The sequence below is a fragment of the Castor canadensis genome, chromosome 11, assembly GCF_047511655.1.
Source record: "Castor canadensis chromosome 11, mCasCan1.hap1v2, whole genome shotgun sequence".
Classification (NCBI taxonomy): Eukaryota; Metazoa; Chordata; class Mammalia; order Rodentia; family Castoridae; genus Castor; species Castor canadensis.
This window is the reverse complement of record NC_133396.1, coordinates 123,486,091-123,511,639: the sequence shown is the minus strand read 5'-3', so window position 1 is coordinate 123,511,639 and position 25,549 is coordinate 123,486,091. Positions and strand designations below refer to the sequence as shown.

At 42.3% G+C, this 25,549-nt stretch overlaps 1 long non-coding RNA gene across 1 annotated transcript in view; it reads right to left on the bottom strand.

The window, feature by feature from the left end:
• The window catches only part of LOC141413951 (uncharacterized), a 46,378-nt gene that overhangs the window by 12,196 nt on the left and 8,633 nt on the right, over positions 1-25,549 (bottom strand). The window contains exon 2 of the long non-coding RNA XR_012439008.1: positions 20,148-20,258. This is a non-coding gene — a long non-coding RNA (uncharacterized lncRNA). The remainder of the gene's footprint in view (positions 1-20,147; positions 20,259-25,549) is intronic.

The window sequence follows — 25,549 nt, the reverse complement described above, 5'->3', positions numbered from 1 at the left end:
CTCTGTGGTTAGGCAAACAGGAGTCACCTCCAGGAAGGATAATGATTATCCCCATCACATGAATGCCTAGCACCACCCCCACCAAGCACCTGGCTTCTTCTCGTTAATTTACCTGTGACATGTTGCCACACTTAATTGCATTTGACAATTAGTAACATTTCAACACCTCTTTTAATGGAACAATTAAGAGAGTGCTTGTCTTGGTTGCAAGAAAATATATGAGCTGATTTTTTCAGAGGAAAAGAAAAAAGACCAAACGTAAACCCCCGGTGGTAATTCCATTGTAGACAGCTTGGAGGTAAGCCCTTTCCCTTTTGCATTTTGCAAGAATTATGTGTAAGCACGCCTTTATGTGTTTGTTTGTTTGTTGCTTAGTTTCCCTGAATGAGCATTTCTCACCAGACAGTGCCGGCTGTCCATGTAGCCACGTGGTATTAATTACAAGAAAGAATGGATGCTAAGCAGTTGCTGTTACTCATTTCTCACTCGTGTTGTTGCATTGATTGCTTGGGAAAGCAGATGCCCCAAAGGCACTTCTTCACAATCAATGTGAGCCCTGGGGACAGCTGCAAAGGAGTCTTGGAGCCTTTCTCCTGGCTTCATTGCTCACTCCAAGTAACAGACTCGTGGGGGAAGGGTGGACATATTATTCCCATGGGGCCCCTGAAAAAGACCTTAAATAACTTATTTTTATTATCCACCCCCCATTAGCAACTGAGAAAAATTATGCTGTTCTATTATTACAAAACTTACCTTACAGCAATAGCTTACAAGTCTTTGGACTCACAAATAATTCAATATTGCCATTGTAGATAAGACTGCACAGGGTGGGTGTTTGCAAGGACATATTTTATTCTGTGAAGAGCACAGAATAAAATATGTCATTGCAAAGGGTTGATGTATTTCATTTTCCAAGACCATCATTTGGCAGACCAGAGGGGATAGGTAAATGGCGTAGTCTCTGTATTAGAAAAAGTCCCCAGGTCTATAATCTCAACTACACAGGTGACATAGGTAGGAGAATCATGGTTAAAGACCAACCCCAGGCAAAAATGCAAAACCCCATCCAAAAAATAACTAAAGGAAAAGAAGGATAAAAAAGAGAAAGTCCCAAGAATATGGTCCTCTGGTACAGGTTTCTGTCATTGAGCAGCCCACCAAACTCAAGGCAGACTCCACAACCCTCACATTCTGTCCAGCCACCTTCATACCCCTCTGCTGTTCTGGGGCTAAATTAGCAGGAGAACTCTCCCACACACACACATAAAGTGACCTCATCTCTCTTTGTGCCAAACCTATCCATTCTTCATGATACAGCTCAAGTATGAAGCTGTATCATCCCTCCATCACTCTCTAACCCCTCACTGAATGCGTCTTGCATCACTTATCATAATTACTTTGTTTCACAGGCATCTGGACCTTTTACTTGTACCTGAGTAGATTGTAAACTCTGAGACCAGGACCCTGGGTCATTCTTCTTAAAGAATCCATACACTCCAGTACACTATATGCTAATTTGTACTAACAATAATAACGATAACCGTTGGAAGTCTTTCAGTAAGCATTTGTCAAATTAAATTGTATTGAGTTTTCTGATTTGAGTCTGACTTTAAAAATGATATTGGCTTGATTGAGAATTGCTTTTATCACACTCCATCCCCATAACTGTTCCACCCCAGAGAGGCTGGGAAAGGCAGTGAAAGCAGTTCTGCTCCTCCTGCTTGTGTTTTAAAGTCCCTCAGTCAGCTGAGGTTGGTGCATCATCTACTCCAGGGTGGCTGGGCATTTGTAACCTGAGCCCTGTCACAGTGTCCCCCAAGAGAGAGATACAATCAGAAGAACAATAATGACTTTCTGTGAGCTGGGATGAACGGCCTCATCTTCAGGTCACCAGGGCAGCCATCTTCTGAAATCCACCACAGATTTACCACAATCCTCTCTCTTCCTTTCCACATGACACTTTAACCTCTTCTCTTGCCTCACACATGGCAGCAGGTAACAACCTAATGGGACTATCTGAGGATCTAAATAGAATTCTGCTAGCTGAGAAACAAAGGGGGTTTCTGGTCCCTAAAGACAGGTTAGTCCCCCCTTGCACTGAGCATCCCCAACGCTCTCCTATTCCCAACATCCTCACACGTGCACACACACTGACAGGGTTGACTGCACACAGTAATGCCACATCCTGCTAATTGTATTACCCTTGCTGGTTATTATTAAGGTCTTGCTTTCAGGACATAGAGAAAACCAACCACATAATGATCAAGGAGACAAATGGAGCATATCACCACAGCGACTGTGCGATGATAATGAGTTACATAAATCAAAAGTTTGGTAATTTACCTATCAGATTGAGCAGTGAATAGGGATTTTCAGTTACTGTGATTGTTTGGTGATAGATTTTTTTAATAACTCTTGTTCATAGATGTTCTGGGGCTAGAGGTTTGTTCCCCAAAGAGAGGCAGCAAAGAACATGGTGTGGCATGTCAAGAGACCCTTGAGCTAATTTTAACTCTGTCTCCTTGGGCAAGAAAGCCAGCTCCCTTCTCTGGGCTTCAGATTCTTCTGTAAAATAGAAGGTTCTTTGCACTGTTTCTCTCTGAGATTCTGTGTTACCCATACTCCTTAGACAAAATGAAATAGGGTTCCTCCTGCCTTCTGCTCTGTAGAGAGAAGTGAACTACAGGCTTAATGAGAATTACCAGGCCCCTGCCCACCCTGGAGGTTCCTGTGTCCTCTTGCCCCTCACTGAATAAAGAAGCATCAGTGTTTCTCATTCTGGGCACCCTGCTTCACCCCCAGACCCTAAGATAAATTGAGGAGCAATATAAACCCCTTATTTCTTTTAATATTCATTTAAATGGTTTATCTACGCATGTAACTAGCTGATGTTTTACACGGTAATTTCCCTGGAGTTACAGCATAAGCTAATTGTGTTGTTAAACCCTTTTATTTTGTTGGTGGTTTGTGGGCTAATACTTCTGAATTTGCTGGAATAAGTTATTATCATTTGGACCCATGGGTCAATAGTTCATTTTATTCTAATTTCCCAACTGAGTAAACCTTATGAAGCAGGATGCTCCTGGAGTCATACTCAGGCACAGGTAGTAGAAGACCCAGTGAGATTGTTAGCTACAAAAGGGGAGATTGGGCATAGGTATTCTTTGAAGGATAATGACTAGGAGTCAGTGTCTGTGTGTGTACATGCATGTGTGCGTCCAAGGGGAGGCATATATATATACACGTGCATGTATCTATGTACATTTGCATATGTGTGTGTGTATGTAAAATGCAGTGTTCATATCTCCTGGTTTCAGACCTTGGGTCAAGTGATGGTTACACTTAAGATAAGGAGGTCATCCTTATGATGCCAAAACTTCATCCTATCCCCAAACCACTGGAGTCTGCCTCCCTCTCCAAGTAGGGAGCCCTTGGCTTCAACCACAGGGAGAAAATAATAATAATCTCTGCATACAAAGAGAATCAGCAAGCATGAAGCAAGTTGGCATTGGCTCCCTTAGAAATGCGCAGATAAACAAACAAATGGGAGCTTGGAAGGAGGAGATGGTTTATGAATAAAACAATGTTTTATTAAGTTGCTATTAAATTTCAATTGAACAGTGCTTGGGATACATAGGCACAGACATATTCCTGAAACTAATTGGTTTTCCACATCTGCCTTGCTTCCTAATTGGACTAATTACTGCACTGTAGGATCATGTTCGTAGTACTACAGAAAGTAAGAAACCTTGATTTACAGCGAGAGGAGCAGCAATTAGAGGGAATTAATTCATAAAGCAACATCTAAATAAATCATATTATGAGAAGACAGCAATGTAATTATTGTGACTGGTGGGTCCCTGGTGGGGGAACATCAAACTTAAACCTCAAACCGAGCTGTTGAATTCTCCCTGGATCAGTGTAACATCTCCTGTTTCATCAAGCATGTACTACCTATTCTTTAAGGCCTAATTGAGGCACTGTGTCAAAAACAATATGGACCAACACTTCTTTCTGGCAGTGAAGGAAAAAAACCAGCAAGTTCTCTCTACCTCATATTTGTCCTGTGTCAGAATTAAATATGAGTTAAGCATAACGTGGGAAATGTGTTGTGGCTGCAGTTTCAAAATGGGAGCCTTTGCAAACTTAAGTGTCATTATGAACCTTCTCTTGATATCCAGTGGAACTTTGGGGGTTGTAGCTAAGAGCGCTTATTAGTAAGAATAGTGTGTTAAACTCCAGTGTTTCAATAATTCATCTCCCCTTGCTCTGCAGTAACAAACTAAGGTCCTGGTGGCCCCACAATATTCCCTTTTGACATTGGATGCCTGTAATCCCAGTACTTGGGAGGGTGAGGCAGGAAGATCACAAGTTCAAGGGCAGCCTACACTACAAAGTGAGACAGTAGAAAAGAAGTAGAAGAAATGTGTTGTTTTGTTTTTGTTTGTTTCATTTTCTTTCTTGATCTTTCTAGTCACTCACATTATACCTGAGAAGAACCCATTGTGAACAGCCTCCCAAGTAAAATCCTCTGAGCCTCAGTTTCCTCATCTGCTGTGGCCTAATGTTTGTGTCTCCACCCACAAAAAAAAATTATATGCTGAAACCCAACCCCCAATGGTGATGGGATTAGGAGGTGGTACCTTAGGGAGGTGATTAGGCCATGAAAGCAGAGCCCTCATGACTGAGATTAGTGCCCTCATAAAAGAGGCCCTAGAGAGAAAGTTAGCCTCTTCTACCATAAGGTACCAGAAAACAGACCCTCACCAGACCTGAGTGTGCTGGCACCTTAATAATGGACTTCCAGCCTCAGAACAGTAAGGAATAAATTTCTGTTTTTTTATAAGCCACTCAGTCTATGTCATTTTGTTTTGTTTTAGTGTTAACTTTCTTTTGTTTTTTAATTGTTGTTGTTGTGCTGGCAGTACATCATGACATTTACAAAAGTTCTTACAATATATAAAATAAATCATAGCTGTATTCATCCCCTCCATCATCCTCCTTTATCCCCCCTCCTCCATTCATGGAACAGTTTCAACAGGTCTCATTTTTCCAAGTCTATGTCATTTTGTTGCAGCAGCTCCAATGGAGTCAGACAGGAATGTTCTAACTGCCTCTTCTAACTTTGACATTCTAGAAGTTTATAAGCCAGAGTGTTATACTTAGTTAATAAACTTACAATGAGGAATTAGGCACTGTCTCTCCTGTTAAATGTTTGCCTTGCAAGTCTCATGTCCCAACTTTACCTGAGAGTGCTTCTGGACCATGATTTCCTTCTTACCAAAGTGCCACCATACAATTTGCTCTCAAAGGAGTTTCCACATTTTCACATCAAGGCACATGTAGAAAATAGTAAATTTATTTTACAAAACACTGGAATATTAGAATGGACTATTTATAGCCGAAAAACACTCAAATTTTTTAATCCAGGTTCTAGGCATCCCAGGCCGCCTAATTTTCCTGTTACACAAATGTCACTCCACTAAACACTTGTTCAATGAGTTACCCTGAGAAAGGGAATTTACCTCCTTCTGAGGTGGCCCCACTCAGTTTTCAAGCAGCCCCATATCTCCTGGCTTCAGCTTCTGATTTTGTGGTGCTAGGGACAGAACCCAGGGCTTTGTGCATGCTAAGCAAGCGCTCTACCACTGAGCCACACCTTAATGCTGGTTCCAGAACCTGGATCTACGCTAGTTGATTCGTCTGTGTCACTTGGAAATGATTCATTTTTCCCAAACTGGTAGGAATCCAATGCTGCCTAGGCAGCTTGAGCTACCCTCAACTGTTAGGACTCTGTCTTGAAACAGCTTCTCAGTGTGGGTTGTCTGGGGAGGCTTGCTTTGTGGTTAGTGATTCAAACACCGCTCCAAAGAAGATTCTTCAAATGCAAAGCAATATCTATTCTGATCTTATGAACATTAATTCCACCTAGATTTATAAAAACAATTGTCAATAGAGAACAGCTTTGTTTTTAAATAAATGCTGATTTCATTTCTATTTACCTCTGGGCACTTCCTTAGGATGCAGATATGTACGAACAAATTTCCTTGTAATGTAGACTAATATTTTATGCCACATTCTAATATCCATTTGGATGAGATGAGATTGTGTAGGTCATTAACTAATATAAATGAAAGTTGAATAAATGTGAACATGCCTACATGAAATTCAATGGCCTCGAACAATACAAAAAAAAAAAGAAAGAAAGAAAAAGATTTGAGCTTGTCTTGATGAAGCTAAGAGCTCCAGTGAAAGCAACTCAGACTCATTAGAAAAATGTAGGTGATGATAGTGTTTATCCCAAAAGATTGTGGTGCTAGAATTAAAAGAGTATGGTGATGCATGCCTGGAATGCCAATTCCAGGAGGTTAAGGCAGAAGGATTTGAGACCAGCCTGGAATACAAAGTGAAATCCTCTCTCAAACCACCCCCACAATCACCACCAAAAGAAAGGAAGAAAAGAAAGAAGAGAGGGAGAGAGTGAGGAAGGGAGGGTAAAAAGGAGGAATGGAGGGAAGGAAGGAAGGAAGGGAGGGAGGGAGGGAGGGAGGGAGGGAGGGAGGAAGGAGATGCTGGGCACAAAAGTTGTTTAGCAACAGACATGATTCCTTGTGCTGTCAGGTGTTTGAGATAATCCACTTTCCTTATAGGAACAGGGACCTGGACAATAAATCCCCTTCCCACCCTTGTCCATTTTCCTTTGATGTTCTATTGCCACATCACACTAAGCTTTGTTAAATCACCTTTGCATGGTGGGGAAAGACTAACGTAATAAGAAGTTGAAAGACATATCTGTCTACTACTCCATGAATTCCTCCATCCAAAAGCAAAGCTTCACAGATAGTGACCTGCTCTTATCAAAATTTACATCCTATTGGAGAATTTGGAATGATAAGGGATCATTTCGGAGCATACAGGGATCCCTCCTGATTTGTGATGCTTATGCCTTGGTAAGGAGACCTTGCCTTTGGTTCTCCAGCTAGGGTCAAAAATGGTAGAGAGATAGTGTCATCCTGAGAGATGCAAACAAAGAAGGTCAGAGATTAGTTCAATGTTATTTATTTGCCCATTCACTCCTCCCACCCTCAGGAAAGTTCTTGTCTTCTTCATCTGATAAACATAGGGCCAAACTACATGGAGTGACAAGGAGATAGCACACAACCTGTGTCTTTCCCTCTAGAGCATGCTCAGGTGTACCCAGAACCTGGAATTCCATCCACATCAGTTCCAAACCTGCTTCCATGGTATAAATGGTCATCTACCCTAGTCCTTTATACTAAGAATAAACTTTGCTGTTGGTGTAGTCCCCAAGGCCCAGGAGTGGCCAAGGCTTGGCTGCTTGTTTGGGGTACAGATAAATCTTACACATGCATTCTCAGAATTCTCACTGGTGTGTGCAAAGTCTTTTGTGCTGTGGGATGGAGCTGGGGATGAGAAAAGAAGGGATATGGATAATGAGTTGGGGGGCAGGAGGGAGCTCTCCCATATTACAGTATTCCATCATGTAATTCTGAGGAATCCAAATATTTTAAATTTGAATCTAGGCTTCCAGGTTGATACAAAAATATATTTGTTAAGACAGGAGGCCAGAATATATTCTGTTCAGCAAGTTTTTTTTAACTTGATTTATAACTTATAAATATTTAGACAGTCCATGTTTGGATCTATATTCATATTCTTGCCCTAGGGTCTGCCAATGTTGAAATTGATAGATTAATCAAGAAAGAGTCAAAAGGCAGGGAGATCAGATGAAGAGCTTTTGCAAGCATTGAGGTGACCAATGGGAAAGCAGATTAGTAACTGGGATCTTTAAAAAGAGAAACTGACATGAGAAACATTTCAGCAGTAGAGGACACAGGTTCACATCCAGTGGGATGAGAGGTTTGAGAAGGGTCTCAGTGACATCTCAGACTTCTCTAATTGGTTCCATGGATATAGAAAGATATGATGTAAAAAGAAATGGTTTGGAGGGAAGGAATATAGTAAGTTTTGTTCCGTGCATGCTGCATTTGAGGTACCAGCAGGCTATACACATGGTAAGAACTGTGGCTTGAGATAGGGATTTGGAAAATGGTATTACATGGAGTTGATGTAATCATCAGGGTGGTAGAAGAGAGCTTGATAGCACAGCAGAGGGAAAAGAGCCAATATGCTTTATCCATCAGAATAAGCAGAAGTAACAAATAGCCTAGACATCTCAGGCGCTTATAACATCACAGGTCTATTTCTCACTCAGAAGTGCATTATGGGTCAGCTGTGTGGCTCTGTCTAATGGTCTCTCCCCAGTTTCCAAGTAGATGGAAGAATAAGGCTGCTATAAACAAAAGTAAATATAGCATGGCTGCTATGGTCTGAATATTAGTATCCTCCCCAATTCACTACCCCCTATTCAATGTTATAACTGTAAGTCCCAACATCATGATGCTAGGAGGTGAGCCATTTGGGAGGTGATTAGGTCAAGAGGATGGAGCTGTTATGAATAGGATTAGTTCCCTTATAAAGGGTCCCCAGAGAGATCCCTCACCCCTTCACCATGTGAGGACGTAGCAAGAGGTGCTGTCTGTGCAGAATGGGCCTCACCACACACAAAATCAGCCTGCACCTTGATCTTGGACTTCCCAGGCTCCAGAACAGCAAACGATACATTTCTGTCATTTGTAAGCCACCTAGTTTAAGTTACTTTTGCTATAGTAACCCAGATAGATGAGACGATAGTCATCTATACATTCACTCTTAAAACTCTTTCCTGAAAGTGGCAGATGCTCCTACTGTTCACACTCCACTAGACAAAGCAATTCACATGGTCAGAACTGCCATGGGCGGGGGAAGGAAGTACAGTCTTTCCCAGGAAAAAGCAGTGATTCTTTTTGAGCACTTCAGAAAAATAAGACTTTTCATTCTCCTCATTCCTCATTTCCCTATTGGTTACTACAACTGTCTAGTCTGGGAATGGGCTTGAGGCTGTTTTAAAAATAATTAATAGCAGTTAACCATGTTATTTTGGGAGGAAAAAGGGATTCAGGTGCCAATGCTCCAAGTAGGAAAAAAAGTTTGTATAAATAGAGGTGATCGAGTAATTGTTTCAGTCAGGAAGCCTTGACTTATTATCTACTAACTTCCAAGTACTAGAAAAAAATCTTTCCATAAACCCAGGAAATAACATGGAGGAAGACAAAATTGTCCACTACATTCTTACATTCAGCAGCTGGGCATACAGAACAAACAAAGGGAAGTTTAATAGAAGAAAATCATACAGGTTTTATTTTAAATTAAGTATTACATGGCAGAGGAAGGCTTCAGATAAGAGAAATCTCCCCAAAGAAATAGGTAGATTTAGTGTCTTTTACACCATTTAAACAAAAGACAACAACTTTGTAAAGAAGTGGCAAAGGAAAACACAAAAGAAAAGTGTTTCTGTATTTTTTTAGGGTAGTAGTTATGAAAAGGTAAACATATGGGCAACATACAGATAAAGGCTATTTGGTGAGGTTTTTATGTAAATTATTTTCAGTACCATTTCATCTCTAGTGATAAGGTTGTTGTCCCTAGTATGGGAAGTGAGTGGGAGCCACTTTTATCAGAGGCTTGTGTTCCTCTTTCAGGTAGATAGGGGGAAATCAGACAGCTTCTCTGTGTCTGCTTATCTTTCAGCTCAGAATAATTGCTTATACTAGAGTTGCATATTTTGGCATAGAATACTGTGATCTCCTCCATGATCTAATACAGATAGTGGTTTAAAGCATAAGGGAAAACAAATTTTTATCAAGCAATTTCTAATTTTTTTATATCCATTAACCACTCTTTCCCACTAACAGAGAAGCAGATGTTATCCTAGTCTATTCAAGCTGCTATAGCAAAATACCATAGACTAGATGGCTTATAAACAACAGAAATTTAATTCTCAGAGCTCTGGAAGCTAAGCAGTCCAAAGTCAAGGTGTTGGCAGTTTTGGCAACTGGTAAGAGTTGTCTGGCTCACAGACTACACTTTCTTTGCTGTGTCCTCACAAGGTAGAGGAGTTAGGAGTCTCTCTTAGGCCTCTTTTAAAAGGGCACTAATTTCATTCACAAGGACTCCACCCCCACAGCCTAATCTCCTCCCCAAAGGCTCCACCATCTACCACTTGGGGGTTTGAATATGTGAATTTTAGAAAGACACAAACATTCAGACCATAGCATTCTAACCCTAGTTGCTACCCAGTTCAAGTCATTCTTGCATGAAAAATACATTCATTTCATCTCAGTAGGTCTCAGAGTCTTAAACTTATTTTAACATCAACTCAAAAGTCTATAGTCCAAAGTCTCATTTAAATATCAACTAAATCAAGGGTTGGAGACATAGCTCCAGTGGTAGAGCATTTGACTAGTAAGCACAAAGCCCTGAGTTCAAATCCCAGTATCACAAAGGGGGGGGCAAATAATAATAAAAAATTAAGGAAACATAGGACTCCAATTTTAAGATATACACAAATATCCCCTAATCAGATATGACTTCAGCTGATGGTACAATTTGTTCTAAAGCATATTCTCCTCCAGTCACCAGTCTGTGAAATCAAACAAGTTATACGCTTCTATATTATAACAGTAGGACAGACACAGGACAAACATCCCTACTCCTAAAAGGAAAAAGAAGAAAGAAAAAAGGAGTGACAGTTATTGAGAAAGTCCAACAGGGAAAAGAACTTTAAATCTTAAGTCTGCAGAAGAATCCTTATTGACTTACTGCTCTGACCTCTAGGCACACTAGGGTAGAATTTCCACATTGTGGAGCTACTGGGTTTATTGAAGGCATGACCTAAGTGATAGAGCACCTGCTTAGTAAGCATGAGGCCCTGAGTTCATATCCCAGTACCTAGTACCACAAAAAAGAAAAAAATATTACTGGAGCAATGGTCTGGCCATTGTGTCTTTGCTGTATTCACCCCACATTACAGCTCTCAAGGGTTGGAATCATGTGCCTGCAGCATTCACAGGCCAGATGAGAATGCCTGTAGTTCTGTCAGACCAGGGTCATGGGGCTGGCACAATCTCCACAGATCCACCAAGTATTGCCTTAGGAGGTGCTTGGTGCAGTAGCCCAATCCCACAGTCATTCTCTGTGTAGACATGTTGGCTTTCTGGGGCATGCCTTGGAATGTGGATGGAGATACCTATGGTGGCACACACCATACCAAGTCCCCAAAGATGGTAATTGAGTGCAAGGAGCAGAGTCCCTGATGTGAGACAGTGCTAGTCAGTGGGTGACTCTTCCTTTCAACTTTTTCTGTCCCACAGGCCATTGCACTCTGGACTTGGGATGAGAAGGACAGCCTCATGAGCTCTGAAGTACCTTTGAGCTTATCCTCTCATTGTCTTGAAAAATGGGTTCTCACCTCAGTTTAGATGGCTCAATAGTCCTTTCATTATCTTATTGAATAGGTCCTAGCTTTTCTTGATATGCTTGACCTATATTAATTTCCTTATCAAATTTTACCACACTTTTTGTATTATCTCCTGAAGAAGTTTTCTCATTTTTTCCGATATAGACAGCTTGAGAATTTTCAAGATTTTAAGGTCTGCTTCCCTTTTGATTAACAATTCTGCCTTTAAGTCACTTCTCTCTTCTCACATTTTATAAATAGTCAAAAGTAACCAGGCTATTCCTTCAACACTTTGATTAGAAATGGCTTAAGCTAAATACCAATTTAATTGCCCACAAATTCTATCTTCCATGAAACATTAGGAAATAAACACAATTAACCCAAATTCATGCCACTTTATAACACAGATCACCTTTCCTCTAGTTTTCAATAACATGTTCATAGCCATAAGATAGGCTTTTTTTGTAAGATGCAGTCAGAACTCTTCTAGCTTGTACCTACTACTAAGTTCCAAAGCTGCTTCCATATTTTAGATAATCATTACAGTAGCACTCCCTCTTCTCGATATGAATTTTCTGTTTGGCCTGCTATAACAAAATATCATAAACCTGGTAGCTTATAAACAACAGAAATGTATTTATCACAGTTCTGGAGTCAGGGAAGTCCAAGATCAAGGTAGATTCCATGTATGCTAAGAGCTCACTTTCTACTTTACAATGTCTTATTGCATGGTAGAAGGAGCAAGAGGTATCTCTCAAGCCTCTTTCATAAGGGCATTTTAACCCCATGAGGGGCAGAGCCTCATGGCCTAATAACCTCTCAAAGGTTACAGTTTCTGTCATCATTTTGGGAGTTAGGGTTTTAGCATATGAATTTGTGGGAGAGGAGACACAAACATTCAGACCACAGCACTGCAGTTTTACAGATGGTGAGCATAAAGTTCAGAGGATTTTGTGATACTTCCTAAGGTCACACAATTGGCTAGAGCCAGAGCCTGGATTCCAATCCATTCCTAGTTCTGATCTTCTATCAAATCATCTTCCCTTAGGATTCAGTTAACTGCTTAAAGTGTGGAAAAACTGAGGTACAGAGAGTATGGAACAAATGCCAGAAAAGAGCAAGCTAGTTAATTGGATGGATCAATTAACTAGATAACTTTGCTGTTTAAAATAACAAAGTTCCGGTTGACACCCAGAGGAAGTGATGCCCTCTAACTCAAATGATACAAGACTAAGCATTGAATAGAGCAGCTGGACCCAGGCTTTGTGATGTATGGCATGAGGGACAGTCAGGAATTATCTTGGAGAAATTGTATCAGCCTTTGAGGTTCAACCAAACAGCCATCTTCTCTCCACATCTTTCCTCATATCCCCATTAGGTTCTGTCATGGGTTGCGATGTCACAGGGGAATCCACTGATGCACTAGTGGGTTCTTGCTCTCAGAACACTCTCAAGAATAAGAGGCTGGAGCACCAGAGTTACAGGCAGGAAAGAAACTTTATTGATAGAGAAAGGCTGAACAGAGAGACTCACAGCAGGGTCTGGAACCCAGTGCCCCCAAGTATTGGAAAGGAAGGAGGCTTCCTCCCTAACCTAAAGAACAGTCCATTCTTGGCATGCGTGGGCCTCCTGTTCCTCCTGGTCCTCTGGCCAAGCTGGCTCCTTGGCTTCTCCCAGGTCCCAGGGGCTTCAGCATTCCTAAGATGTCATGGGGATGATTTATATTATGGAACTGCTACAAGTCCCCTCTATGGGTTGGATCCCTAACTACCATTAGGGAGATGGGATGTCAAGATCCAGTCTTTAGCTACTTCCAGATGAAAGGGGGCAAAGAGGGTCCCCAACAGGAGGCAGGGGTCTAAGCCTGAGGGGGTGTGCAAATGTCCACAGTAGTAAGAGTGGGTGCAGAGTAATATTTGGAGTTTGATGGAGTCTAGGTGACAAGAAATGAAACTCAAGAGAAGGTTAAGGAGGCATAGACCAAAGCACAGGACAGCTCCGATAACAGCAATGGGTCCCAGGAGAGGGAAAAGCCATGAGAACCAGCTGCCAAGCCAATTGTTACGTTTCCACTCATCCCAAGTTTGTATGGGGACATGAATGATTTTTCTGATGTTAGCGGCAATGTCTGTTACTGCTTGTCCATTGTCATCAATTTGATGCAACAGTGTGAATGGAAATACACCCCTTTCCTCAGCTAGAAGCTAGTCTATGGCCAGGCAATTTTGACATATAGCAGCACACATTTGGATCTGTTGTCTGGCCAGTAATTCTAAGGCAGAAGCAGTCTGCTTGGTGATAATTTTTACCACTGCTTGTCACCTAATGATTCAATTGAGCATGTAAATGGGAGTCCAGTAACCCCAACTCCCATCTTGTGCCCAGAGATCCTTGGGACAAACACAGCAGTTGGTGAGATTAGTAATTTTGGCCAGGTAGTTGATGGTGGGGGCCCATGGATAGTGGTAAAGGACCTGTCCCATTAGAACGGGGAGAAAAAGAAATACAAATCTTATAACGTAAGGCGGATTATGGGTGGGAGAGAACACAGATACAGGAATCCAAAAATTAGAGCCCCACAGAATAGGCAGGTCTACTCCTGGGGAGAAGTCACCCATAGGCCTATGTTTAGAACAATGGTTAGAGTGAGATAGAGTGTGATGAAGAGGTATGAGAGGAGATCTGACAAAAGTTACTTTCCTGCTAGAGTCTTCTTAAAGAGAAATTTAAGATCTGAGATGGGCTTGTATGAGTAGTGAGTCTCCTCAGGAGCAGGTTTAATGGTGGCTATGTCGGTAGGGGAAATCCAGCACTTGACTCTGGAGATGTGGATCCAAGATTCCAGTCCAGCCACTTGGACTCCTGCTAGGGTGGGAAGAAGCACACAATATGGCCCTCCCATAGAAGCTCCAAAGGCTCTCTGAATATGTAAGGAATTTTAACAAGCACCAAATCACCAGGACAAAAGGGTGGAGGAGAAGAAGAAGGAGTGTGAGAGATGCCTTGGTGTAACTCAGTTAGGATTTGTTGGAGTTTAGCTTGCTGGGGGATATGGGAGGTAAGTCTGGCTGTTTCACCGTCCAGAATGAGGTCATTAGTGAGAAATGGAAGGCCATAAAGAAACTCAAAAGCAGTGATACCCAGCTTGTTTCCGAGCCAGAGAAGGGCCAAGGGGAGACGTGTTTCCTGGGCCAGTTTGGCTAGGTGGCACTTGAATAACCCATTGGCCTGTTTCACCTTCCCCAAGGACTGGGGCCTCGAGGCACAGTGGATCCATCCTGGGAACCACTTGGGTCCCAGTGGGGACTCCAGGGTCCTCGGCTTCCACTTCTGGGGTGCAGCCTTAACAGAGGACTTTTGTAGGTGATAACCATTGCCAGCCTGAGTGGCTTGATCAAGGACTCTTTGCCACTCCAGGGAAGTGAGGGTTTGATCTGGGAGCAGCATGACATCTTTCCAAGCCAGTTCAAAAGTTTGTATAACAGTAATACAGGCTTGAATGTACCAGTCTGGGTCATCACTAAAGCTGCCCAAGTCCCATTTAATTTCCTTAAGGTTGCTTGATCTGAAGGGGACATGGATTCTTTCTGTATGGCTGCCCCTCCCCCCAGGAACCAGCAGAGAGGACGAAGTGGCTTTCTTAAGGGCAACTAGGGGTGTCTTAGAGGTATCCCCTTCTTTAGGTAAGTTTTTATAAACTGTGGTCAGGGTTTGAGCACCTTCCTTACACTGTTTCACCCATTGGGGATGTTCTTTAAGGAAAAAGAACAGCTGCATGTAGGGGATTTCTGTCCATTTGCCCTTCCTCTTGCAAAACAAGTCTAACTGGAGGATAGTGTTGTAGTTAAAAATCCCATCTTTAGGTCATTTTTCCTGATTTCCAAGAGGATATTGGGGCCCAGACCTGAGTGGAAAAGAAAATCAAAGCCTTTTTGTGAAGGTTGTCAGAATCTATGTCCTTCCAACGTTTTAGAAGGCAGGCAAGGGAAGACCCCACCAGAACTCAAGAGGAGGAAGTTCCCATCTGGGAAAACAATATGTGTTCTACAATGGAGGAGGCGTTCCTATTTATCAGCATCCTGATAAGGAACTCTCCCCAGGGAGAGCATCCTCTTCTCTCCATTTTGTCCCTTCTGCCATCTGTGACCAAAACAAAGGGAGAAGCTGAAAAGGCCTTCTGCGTTGCAGTCACCCCACCGGCATGGCCCCAACCACGTGTGACCCTGCCAGCCTTAAAGCCCAAGTACTTGTAATGTCTCCAGTTAGTGAAGCCGTCCAGTTCAAAGAGAACTCACTGGAGGAGGGACTCATTGAGAGACATAAGGGCACAGAAGGCCAGGGGGCTTTTGGGTGAGACTGGGGTCAGCAGTGTCTTCTGGAGAAGACTGCGAGAAAAGGGTGTGTTTTAGGAAAATATGATCTCCTGTGCTCTCTGGGGACAGCCATGGGAGAAAACCCAAGTGACATGTGCCATAACAACAGTGCAAGTACATTCCCTGGGGCAGTCCTAAAGGAAAAAGATGTGGCAGTGGGGGTGTAAGGGAGGACCGTGCTTGGTCAGGTGTTGTAAAACCCACTAAAACTGGCATTCAGTCAGGGGGGCATATGTCATCCAAGGAAAAGCGGGGAACGAAAAGGGCAGAGAACCTCCTGAGGGCAAAGATGCTTTATTATCTCCCTACTAAATGAAGGCATGGAGTCCTCCCATATGTCCCTGAGGAAGGTCACCCAGTGTTGTCAGGGACAAAAGGGCCACTGGGTTGTAGTGCAGAAATGAGAGAAGGAGAAAAAGACTGGCAGCTGGAGGGATTCAAACTCACCCACATGGCAGTAGGGCAGTCCCATATGAACCCTGGGACAGGCTCAACACATTGCGTTCTGAGGAGGGATGCGCTAGATTCTGCCAGAAGCTTTAGTGGGCTGAAGAAATTCCCCCTCCACTTTCAAAAGAAACCTTTCTACCGACAGAAGGAGAAGGCAGCCAGAAAGTTCTGCTTTGGGCTACTCCACAGCAAGGGGGCTCTCCAGTAGACAGAATACATAGGAGTGCCAGACAATCATGGTCTCTTCCCAGCAGACTGTCTCTGATTAGGCACAGCCAATACTGACCTTTCACCCTGGAGAGAAGAGGGTCCCATCTGGATTACCAAGATGTCACTGGGGAATCGACTGATGCACTAATGGGTTCTTGCTCTCAGAACACTCTCAAGAACAAGAGGCTGGAGCACTGGAGTTACAGGCAGGAAAGAAACTTTGTTGATGGGGAAAGGCTGAGCAGAGAGACTCACAGCAGGGTCTGGAATCCGGGCGCCCCTAGTGTTAGAATATATATGTGTATGTATATGGCTTTCCCTAACCTAAAGAACAGTTTGTAGTGGAATCCTAAAGTCTGTTCTTGGCACACATGGGCTTCCTGTACTTCCTGGTCCTCTGGCAGAGCTGGTTCCTCTACTTCTCCTTCTCCACAGGTCACAGGGACTTCAGCATTCCTAAGATGTCATGGGGCTGATTTACGTTATAGGACTGCTACAGTTCAGATGCTAGGTCATACAGGACTTTGCAGCTCTCTTAACACACCCTTTCTTCCTTCTGTTATATGTGTTACAGCTTTGTGTTCTGTAGAGCTTGTGAACTTCCTACCTGGGATAGTGCCTTACTCATCTGTTCCGCATGTTTTGCACTGGATAGCAACTCTCAGTGTCTGTCCAGTTGAGAATTGTTCCTCAAACAAGTCCCCTGACAGGCAAAGAGAGCTGCCCCTGACTAGAGAAAACTTTAATGGCTATATTTTGAATTGGGGTTAAGAGGGCTCCTCCTGGGAGGGGTATAATTGGAGAGAAGGAAAGATTATTTCCAGAACATTAGGGGTTGTAGTTATTTGAAGAATCAAAGACAGTCTTCTGTGTCAACTCAAGGATGTTTCTTTGCATTTAAAAGAAATGCTATTTACTTACAAATTATAGTGGTTTTGATGCAAATGAATCACTCTAGGACATTTTCCTCTTCCCCAGAGTAACTAAGAATTGGTGGGAAAATTGACCAAGGATGCAGAATGCTGACCCTGACCTGGGATCTATTAAAATAAAGTTCCTGTTTAATTATTCCTATTTCTGATGTAAGAGGCAATTAGAACTCAGCAAAGTGGCAGGAGGAGGCTAGCCCAGGATTTTGCTTTGATTTATGTGGATTTGTAGTCTGGGTGTAGCAGGCAGAGCACACTTGGCCTGGTCAGTATGGAGAAATTTCTGAGAGCAGACACAGCATCTGTGGCCAGACCCAACCGAGAATCATAGGAGAATTGGGGGAAATTACTGAGTCCCTTTGCCCTTAATTTCTCAGCTAAATAGGGAGACTCATCTCTGCCTTCTTTATGGTAAGACTGTTAGTGAATATTAATCTAGTAGCTGCTATGTGACAATGTACAATGTGTAAAGTGCTTTTGCATCTGTCATCTCATTTGATCTCCATAAGACTGTACAGTAGGAATTATTATCATCTGCATTTCCAAGAGGAAAAGTGAGGTTCGTAGAGGTAAAATTGCCCAAGTCACACAAACTTTTAGTGATGGTAGCATGCTACTTCTAGCTCAAAATCCCATTAGGCCTTTCTTCCCTCCTAGACAGCACAAAGATGAGAAAATAAAACATACCTGATAATAACAAGCCAGGCATGGCTTAAAGAGCTACCTTTGTGCTGATGCATTTAATCTTCTCAACAACACAATGAGGTAGATGTGATTACTGTCCAATGAGGAAATCGAGTCTCAAAGGACTCAAGATCACCCAGCTAATGAGCAGTAGAATAGAGATCTGACTTTAGGAATATTAGTTCTAGAATATGAGTTCCTAAACTCTGGCAGTTATTTTACCTGTTTCTTATGGTAGCACAATAGAATAAATGGGGCTTGCTATTTCTTATATTGTACTACTTAAAGGATGGAAGGCTATCCCTCTTATTCCCACACCTAGAGAATCTTTCCTACTAACCACCACACTACCAGAAATTCCACCACTGAAGATCAAGATCCTGCATGCCATTTGACCTTGGTTGAGCAAAACATCAGAACTGTAGAGACCTGCAATGTTTCATGCAGTTTGAGAACCAAACTTAACTCTTGCTCTCTTAGTCCCTTTAATAGCCATTTACTTTTGACCTCTGAATCTGACCTAACATTCTCATGACTAATGGGTAACCCTTAAGCTTAGTAGACCTCTAGCCTCCACCAACCCTAAAGCTAAGAATGCTATTAAATGATATCTGAAACCAGTGGAAAAGATTTCCATAGGTGGCCCATCTACCTGATTCCCCACCAATGTATATAAATGTATAAATTTATGACCTTCTTTGTTCTGCAGCTGTGAATTCATGTAACTTCTTCCATGGGACAACATGTCACTCAGGGTATGATGAATTTGTGTTCCCAGGCCATGGTCACTCAGATTTCACTCAGAATAAACTCTTTTCTTATTTCCTTAAAGCAAGGTTATTTTATATTGACAAAGAGCTGGAGAAAGTTATCAGTTGCCTTTGCTTTAATGCTCTCTCCCTGGTCACTTCTCCCATCATCCTCAGGTACCTACCTGCCTGTAGAATAAGGTCTAAACTTGACACACGCACACCCCAGTTCCCCTTATATCAGCTTCGGCCCTTCCCTGCTTCTCTCCCTGATTCCCAGGCCCTTCAAACCTGTGGGAGTTCCTCATAGGAGACATATTCTTTTGCTTATCTGTGCGTATTTAGATTTAGATTTTTCTTCTTCACCCCCTGTTGGACACCTGTTTATTAAAAGTTTCTTGCTGCTCTCCCAGGTCACTTTTGGAGCCCTTCATCAAGTGCTTCTCCCCGGGCAACCTAGGCATTTTCTTTTTTATGAGGAGAAATTGCTTGAGCAAGTAAACTGGGAAACACAATGTAAAAGAAAGGCTGTTTTTGTTCAGCTCTATTATCTACCTCAGTGCCTAGTATTTAGATAGTTGATAAAGTTTCCCAATATTGTTCATCAACACTCTATTATAAACCAGATTGCCAACTTCTATCTTTCATAAAAGAAATAATTTTATAGTTTTTTTCTGACTATTAAAATAACACATTCTCACTGTAAACATGTTCCATTGTAACAAGAGACTGTAAAAAAGAAAATAAACACCACTGATAATATTACCCACAGAGCTATCTTCTCTTCTAGCTAATTTCTACAATAGAATCTGGCTGAGGAAGGATGGTACCTAAGATATGTTCATTTCAGTGAGGTCAGGAGGGAAGGAAAGACCTAAACCATTCTGCCCTACCCCTAAAGGACCCTGGGAGTTTAACACTTACTGTACAAGTTCTATATAAGCAAGGAAAAGTATGAGGTCACTGGTTGATGAAAACAGAAGCACCTGGAGAAATAGGACAGCTACAATAAGAGAAGGAAGGAACAGGCTCCCTTACTTTCTTCCAGAGTAAGACCCACGGAGAAAATTCATAAGAAGTCTGCCTTTGACTCAATTTCAACAAGGTCCTAGTCATGAGATAGATCTACAAAAAGAATATATTGCCTCCAGAGATAGTAAACTGCTTACCCCTAGAGGCATTTTAATAGTTGCTGAGAAATATTCATTTACTTAGTCAACATTTACTGAGCACCTGCTATCTGCCAAATGCTATCTGCCAATTCTATGTGCTGGAGAACCAAAGTCACATGAGGTCCAGTGGATCTTTTCCTCAAGTGGTCATCCATTCTAAGCAAGGAGTTATTACAACAAATGGAAGAATGACCAGATGACTAACCACAGTATGGTCTTACTTGTGACGTAACTGATTCCAGTTTGAATGTGGGTAAAAGCGAGAGGCTGAGAAAGCTCTCCAGGACACCAACTTCTATCCTCTTCATCTGGGAGGTCTTCTTGCTTCTCCTCTATGGGAGAAGATAAAAAGTGGCTGTATTTCCCGTTAGGTTTAATAAAACCTATTTGCTAACAGCTGTGAGTTTTATATTAGTCGGATTTCTGTCACTGAAACAAAAAGCCCTGAGAAAATAAACTTATAGGGGTGGGGAAAGTTTTGTTGTGGCTCACTGTTTCAGAGGTTCCGGTCTATAGTCACTTGATTTGTTGTTTGGGGGAATGCAGTGAGGCAGAACATCATGGTGTGGAATGTGTGGTAGAGCAAAAGCTGCTCTTTTCATGGCAGCTCAAAAATAGAGAAACAGAACTGCTGGGCCCCCATAGCCCCTTCAAGGACACAGCCCAAATGAGCTAATTTTTTCCCACTTGGCACCACCTCCTGAAGGTTCCACCCATCTCCCAATAGAGTCACAGGCTGGCAACCAAGCCATTAGCATATGGACTTCCAGAGGACATTTAGATGCAAACCATTACAGGTTTGTACAGCTTTTTTATTTTTCAGTGCTGAGGACTGAACCCATGGCTTCACAAATGCTTCACCACTGAGCTTCACTCCTGACTTTTTATTTAAGTTAAATCATGGGGCAATCTCAGCTCATGACCAAAGGATTCTTTATTTCATAAAATAATTTGCTATTGGGTTCTTCAAAGTTGTAAGTTTCATCTGTACATTTACAATTGGATTTGATCACACCAGAAATTTTTTTTTTAAAAAATTCTATCAACTATGAGGAGGTCACATATTTGAGAAATCATGACTCATACCCCGGGACTTTTGTTTGATCAGTTTAACTCCTTCAAATCATGCCCCCCCCCCCCCCGGTCCCCCCCGTCCCCGCCGATGAACTACCAAGCACTTTGTCTGTGTAAATGACCTGATCCAGTCCACTTTCTAGGAACACAAGTGGTATCCCACAGTGGTCCTCTGTTCCCAACGCCTGGCATCCCTGGTAGCTGCTACACTTTCACCTCCACTCCAGGCTAAATACAATTCCTGGTACCATATCCCTTTCCTTTTTCCTTCTTTCTCAGCCTCTCCTATAATCCAGCATATCTCCACATTGCCTTCTACCCCCAATTATTATTTATTCTCTTTCATAAAATCCCTGAATGCAATGTTAATACCATCCTGAATTATTTTACCACTATCCTGGCACATGCACATGTACACACACACACACATACATACACAAGAAGGAATTTTCCTTTTGCTTTAGAATAAGGAGAACTTGGTCTTCAGAAGCATAATGGCTAGCAGGAAAAATGTTTGTATTTCATTTTAAGAAAGGTCACCTTCCTGTCCATAAGAGAAATTGACTTCTCCTAATGCAGCAAAGAAAAAGCCAAAAAGTAAGTTGAATTGTTGACATTAAAAAAAAAAAACCCAGGTTGGACATAAATATTCAGCTGCATGTTCATGGAGTCTCTAGCCAAAGCAGCTTAATGACTGCTAGCTCAGAGAAGGGCTGGGCATGCTCCAAGGCTAGCCAAGAAAGCAGTAGAAGCCACCAGGGAAATAATAAAAGATATCATCAGAGCTGGTGCCTGAGGTGGACCCACTTAACTGTCAACCTCAGGACATCTCCCCAACCTCCACTGCTTTTCTCTGGTTTCCTGGACTGATTGGCCTGGTGGGATTCTACTGGAAGCCTAGACAGGCAGCTGTGTAAGCTGTCTGGGTGATCTTCAAGACACCTCTTTGAAGAGACTGCTTAAGGCAGAGGGGAGAGGAGTGAGAGGCGTGTGGAAAGTCTTTTTTAAAGCTGAGATTTGAATTCCCATCAGTAGGAAAGCTACATAGAAATGTGACATTACTCTCTGTAAAAAAAAAAAAAAAGTTGAGCTGAAATCCAAGGCTGCTACAAGGCTGTGTTGATTCCAAATGATCATAATTCTAAGTCCTATAAAAGCACTAATAGGTTTACAACTCTTAATCAGTTACTCTGGGATTATGCTGGTCCAATCATTTCAGCCCTCACAGTTCACAGGCTGTTTTCCCTCTCCCTGGAGACGGGTGGAAGCAAGAAGACAAGATACAGCACCATCACCATTTTCCTATCCTCTTAGCCATCATCCTTATTCTTACTCATAGATAGTGACTACAGGAGATTGAAAGCAACCAGACAGGCTGATTTGGCTAGGAATTGGTTTGTTGTCAGCTATTGCTGTTGAACTGTGTGGCCGTGAGCAAGTCACCTACTCTTGTTGGACCTTGGTTCCTTCATTCCTAAAATGACATCCTACCTATGTCAGTGATTGAACAATCAAATGAAACAGATTCTTTGTCTTTTAATGTCATTCTTAGAAGTCTCAGGCTAGAGAGAGCCATGAGGAACTATCAGATTAAGCTAGCTCCTCTTCTCTGTTTTTCGGACCCATCTCCAAGCAGGTGAAGACACCGTGCTTTGAAGTGTACCCATATCCTGCTTCTTAAAATGCCAGAGGGTGTTTTACCATAGAAAATGTCCATAGGGCTCAAATGAGTAGCCCTAAGCAGTCACAGGCCCTGGACCATTTTCTATCTCTCTTCAGCATTCATCCACAAAAGGGAAGAGAGGAGTGCTTAGCACAGCATGCTCAAATACACTTGCCTGCCATCCAATGCCCCATCCTCTGGGATGGTGTGGACAAATCTGACATGTCCCCCTCGCAGTGTTCAGAGGCTAGTTCAGATGCTGTTGTCACCATGTAAATGTGGTGGGTCCATTTGCCCTTCAGACAAGTACCCCTTGCAGGGCAAAGCCCGTGGTGAGATCATTATTTGAATGAACCTTCGGCTGCCAGTGAGAGCTCCCATGCTCTCAAGCAAGGACCCCCTGGCGCTGGAGATTTAGTAGCCCATCAGGAACCAGGGCTTCCAATTTATGATTCAGAGAAAAGAAACCCTATTAATCTGGCACCTTTTATTCCACTGTAAATTCCAGCTGTATTTAACTCAGCTTCCATCAAGGTTCCACCAACCCTCCACCTGCCAACAGCAGACTCATAATATAAAGCTTGCCAATTCGAGGAAAAATTAAGATCCTGCTTAGTATTCAAAGGGTGGTCCCTTTCATTGGCTTCTTTTTTGAAGTGCCCCCACCCCATGCCCAGTTAGGCAGGAGCAGAGCCTCTGTGCCTTTGCTCAGGGAAGCCTTTCTGAACATGTGGCTGGAAAAAAGAAGCCTGGTTTCCTTCTTCCCAGTGGAGAGCAAACTGGGATAGAAATTTCTGTGAGATAACCTGGTGACAGTCCCTATTTCTCATGAAGCCCAGGGAAAGAAAATGACTCTCTAAGGCCATGGGACTCACAAGTGGCAGAGTCAGGCCCAGGAAAAGATGAAGGAAGGCAAATGTATGTGTGCCTGCGTATATGTATGTGTTTAGCAAGCTTCTCCTATGTCCAAGGTACTTTTACATACTCCTTCCTGTTAAATACTCACTATCCTGCAAAGTCTGTCTTATTATCTCCACTTAACAAAGGAAGAATCAGATACACAGTTAGTAAGAAGAAATTAGCCTGGGATTAGAGTCTGTAGCTATAGTGACAATTGTTTGGTCAGCAAGTATTTGCAGAGGGCCTGCCATGTGCCAGGCACTGTGCTGAAAGCATGGACTATAGACATGAATTAGAGATCTCCATCTTCTATTCTAAAGGAAAGAGACAGAAATAAAGAAATAAATAAGAAAATGTAGGAATGGTGAGCACTGTATAGAAAACAAATGAAGGATCTTGTGATAGAAAAAGGCAAACACAGACTGAGGAGTCAGGGAAGGCTTCTCCAAGGTGGTAGTGGATAAGGAGAGACCTGATAGAATGTAAAAACTTACCCAGACAAACAGAAACAAAAGAGAGTAGAAGCAAAGGAATGGTCATTGTAAAAGGCCTCAGGTGGATGGCCATGGCCACAGCTAGCTATGTCTGAGAAACAGGAAGTCCAGTGGGTTTTTTTAAATTATTATTGTTGTTGTTGTTGTTGTTGTTGTGCTGGGGGTACATTGTGATATTTACAAAAGTTCTTATAATGTATCATAGTTGAATTCACCCCCTCCATAATTCTCCTTTATCCCTTCTCATCCCATTCCTGGAATAGTTTCAGCAGGTCTCATTTTTCCATTTTCATACATGTGTACATAATATTTCTACTATTTTTACCCTCCTACACCTTTTCCTTATATCCTCCCCGCTCTCATACGTACCAGCCCCCAGACAGGGCCTATTTTGCTTTCTTGTTCTCCACTTTGTGGAAAATAAATAACATTTTTGTTTGTTTATGATAGCTATACAGGGTGTTTCATTGTGACATTTCCATGTATATATGTGTTATATAGGATGAATTGGTTCATCCTATTTTTCTCCTTTCTATCTTAGTCCCCTTCTTATGGTGTTTTCAACAGGCTTAAGAATTCTATATTCATTCTTGTATAGGAAATACATCAACCATGTTCACCTTCTTAACTTCCTTCTTTTACCTTTCAGAAAGTTTGGTGTTGCAGGAAGAGTTGGAGGTATGTGAGGTCAGGACAGGGCAGGAGGCAAGGGCAAAAAGTTTAGCTTGTATTCCAAGCATAAAGAGAAACCTCAGAAACATTTTAAGTGGGAGATTGACATGAGATCTTTGATCAAAAAAGAGCCACTAGCTCATACAGCTTGGGTGGGAATGATGGATACAGTTGCTTCCTGTTTACTAGTTACGGAGAAATCCTCTCCAACAACCAAGTAGCCTGGATCCTCTATGGTGTTAGCTGGGCCCCTGCCATGGCTCCTGAAATTCTAGCCAACAAGCTTTTCTTCAGGCAAGGAAAAGAGTGAGCCCCCTAAAACTAAAACCATGAAGGAGTAAGACCCTAACAGCCTGTGTCAGCCCTGGCACCTCAGAAGCAATTAATCAGATACGTAATTCCCAGCTTGTGGACTTGGATAATGAGACCCAAGGCAGAGATATACTGATGAGGAAAAGACCAGGGGAGGATAGGCCCAGATCATAGGCTAAGTCAAGAGTTCACCAAAATACAATAATCTGAAGAGAATGCCTGCCTGACTCCCAAACCTTACTTCAGTGTGTTTGAAACCATTGGGAAGTTGAATAAGTAACAAGCACCTCTTACTCAAATTGATGATGTAATTTCAAATTCTATAGCTAAGCCATGGAGAGTGATGGAAGGCACAGATCTCCTTATGTCTCATGGGGCATTGAGCCATCTTCACCTCCTCCTTCTTAGAAGGGATACCCTAGGCCCCAGGACCATCTACAGTAGAGCTGTGAGGAGCACCCCTGACTCTCTGGAAGAGTCCCTGGATGTGCATTTGCAAGCAAGGCAG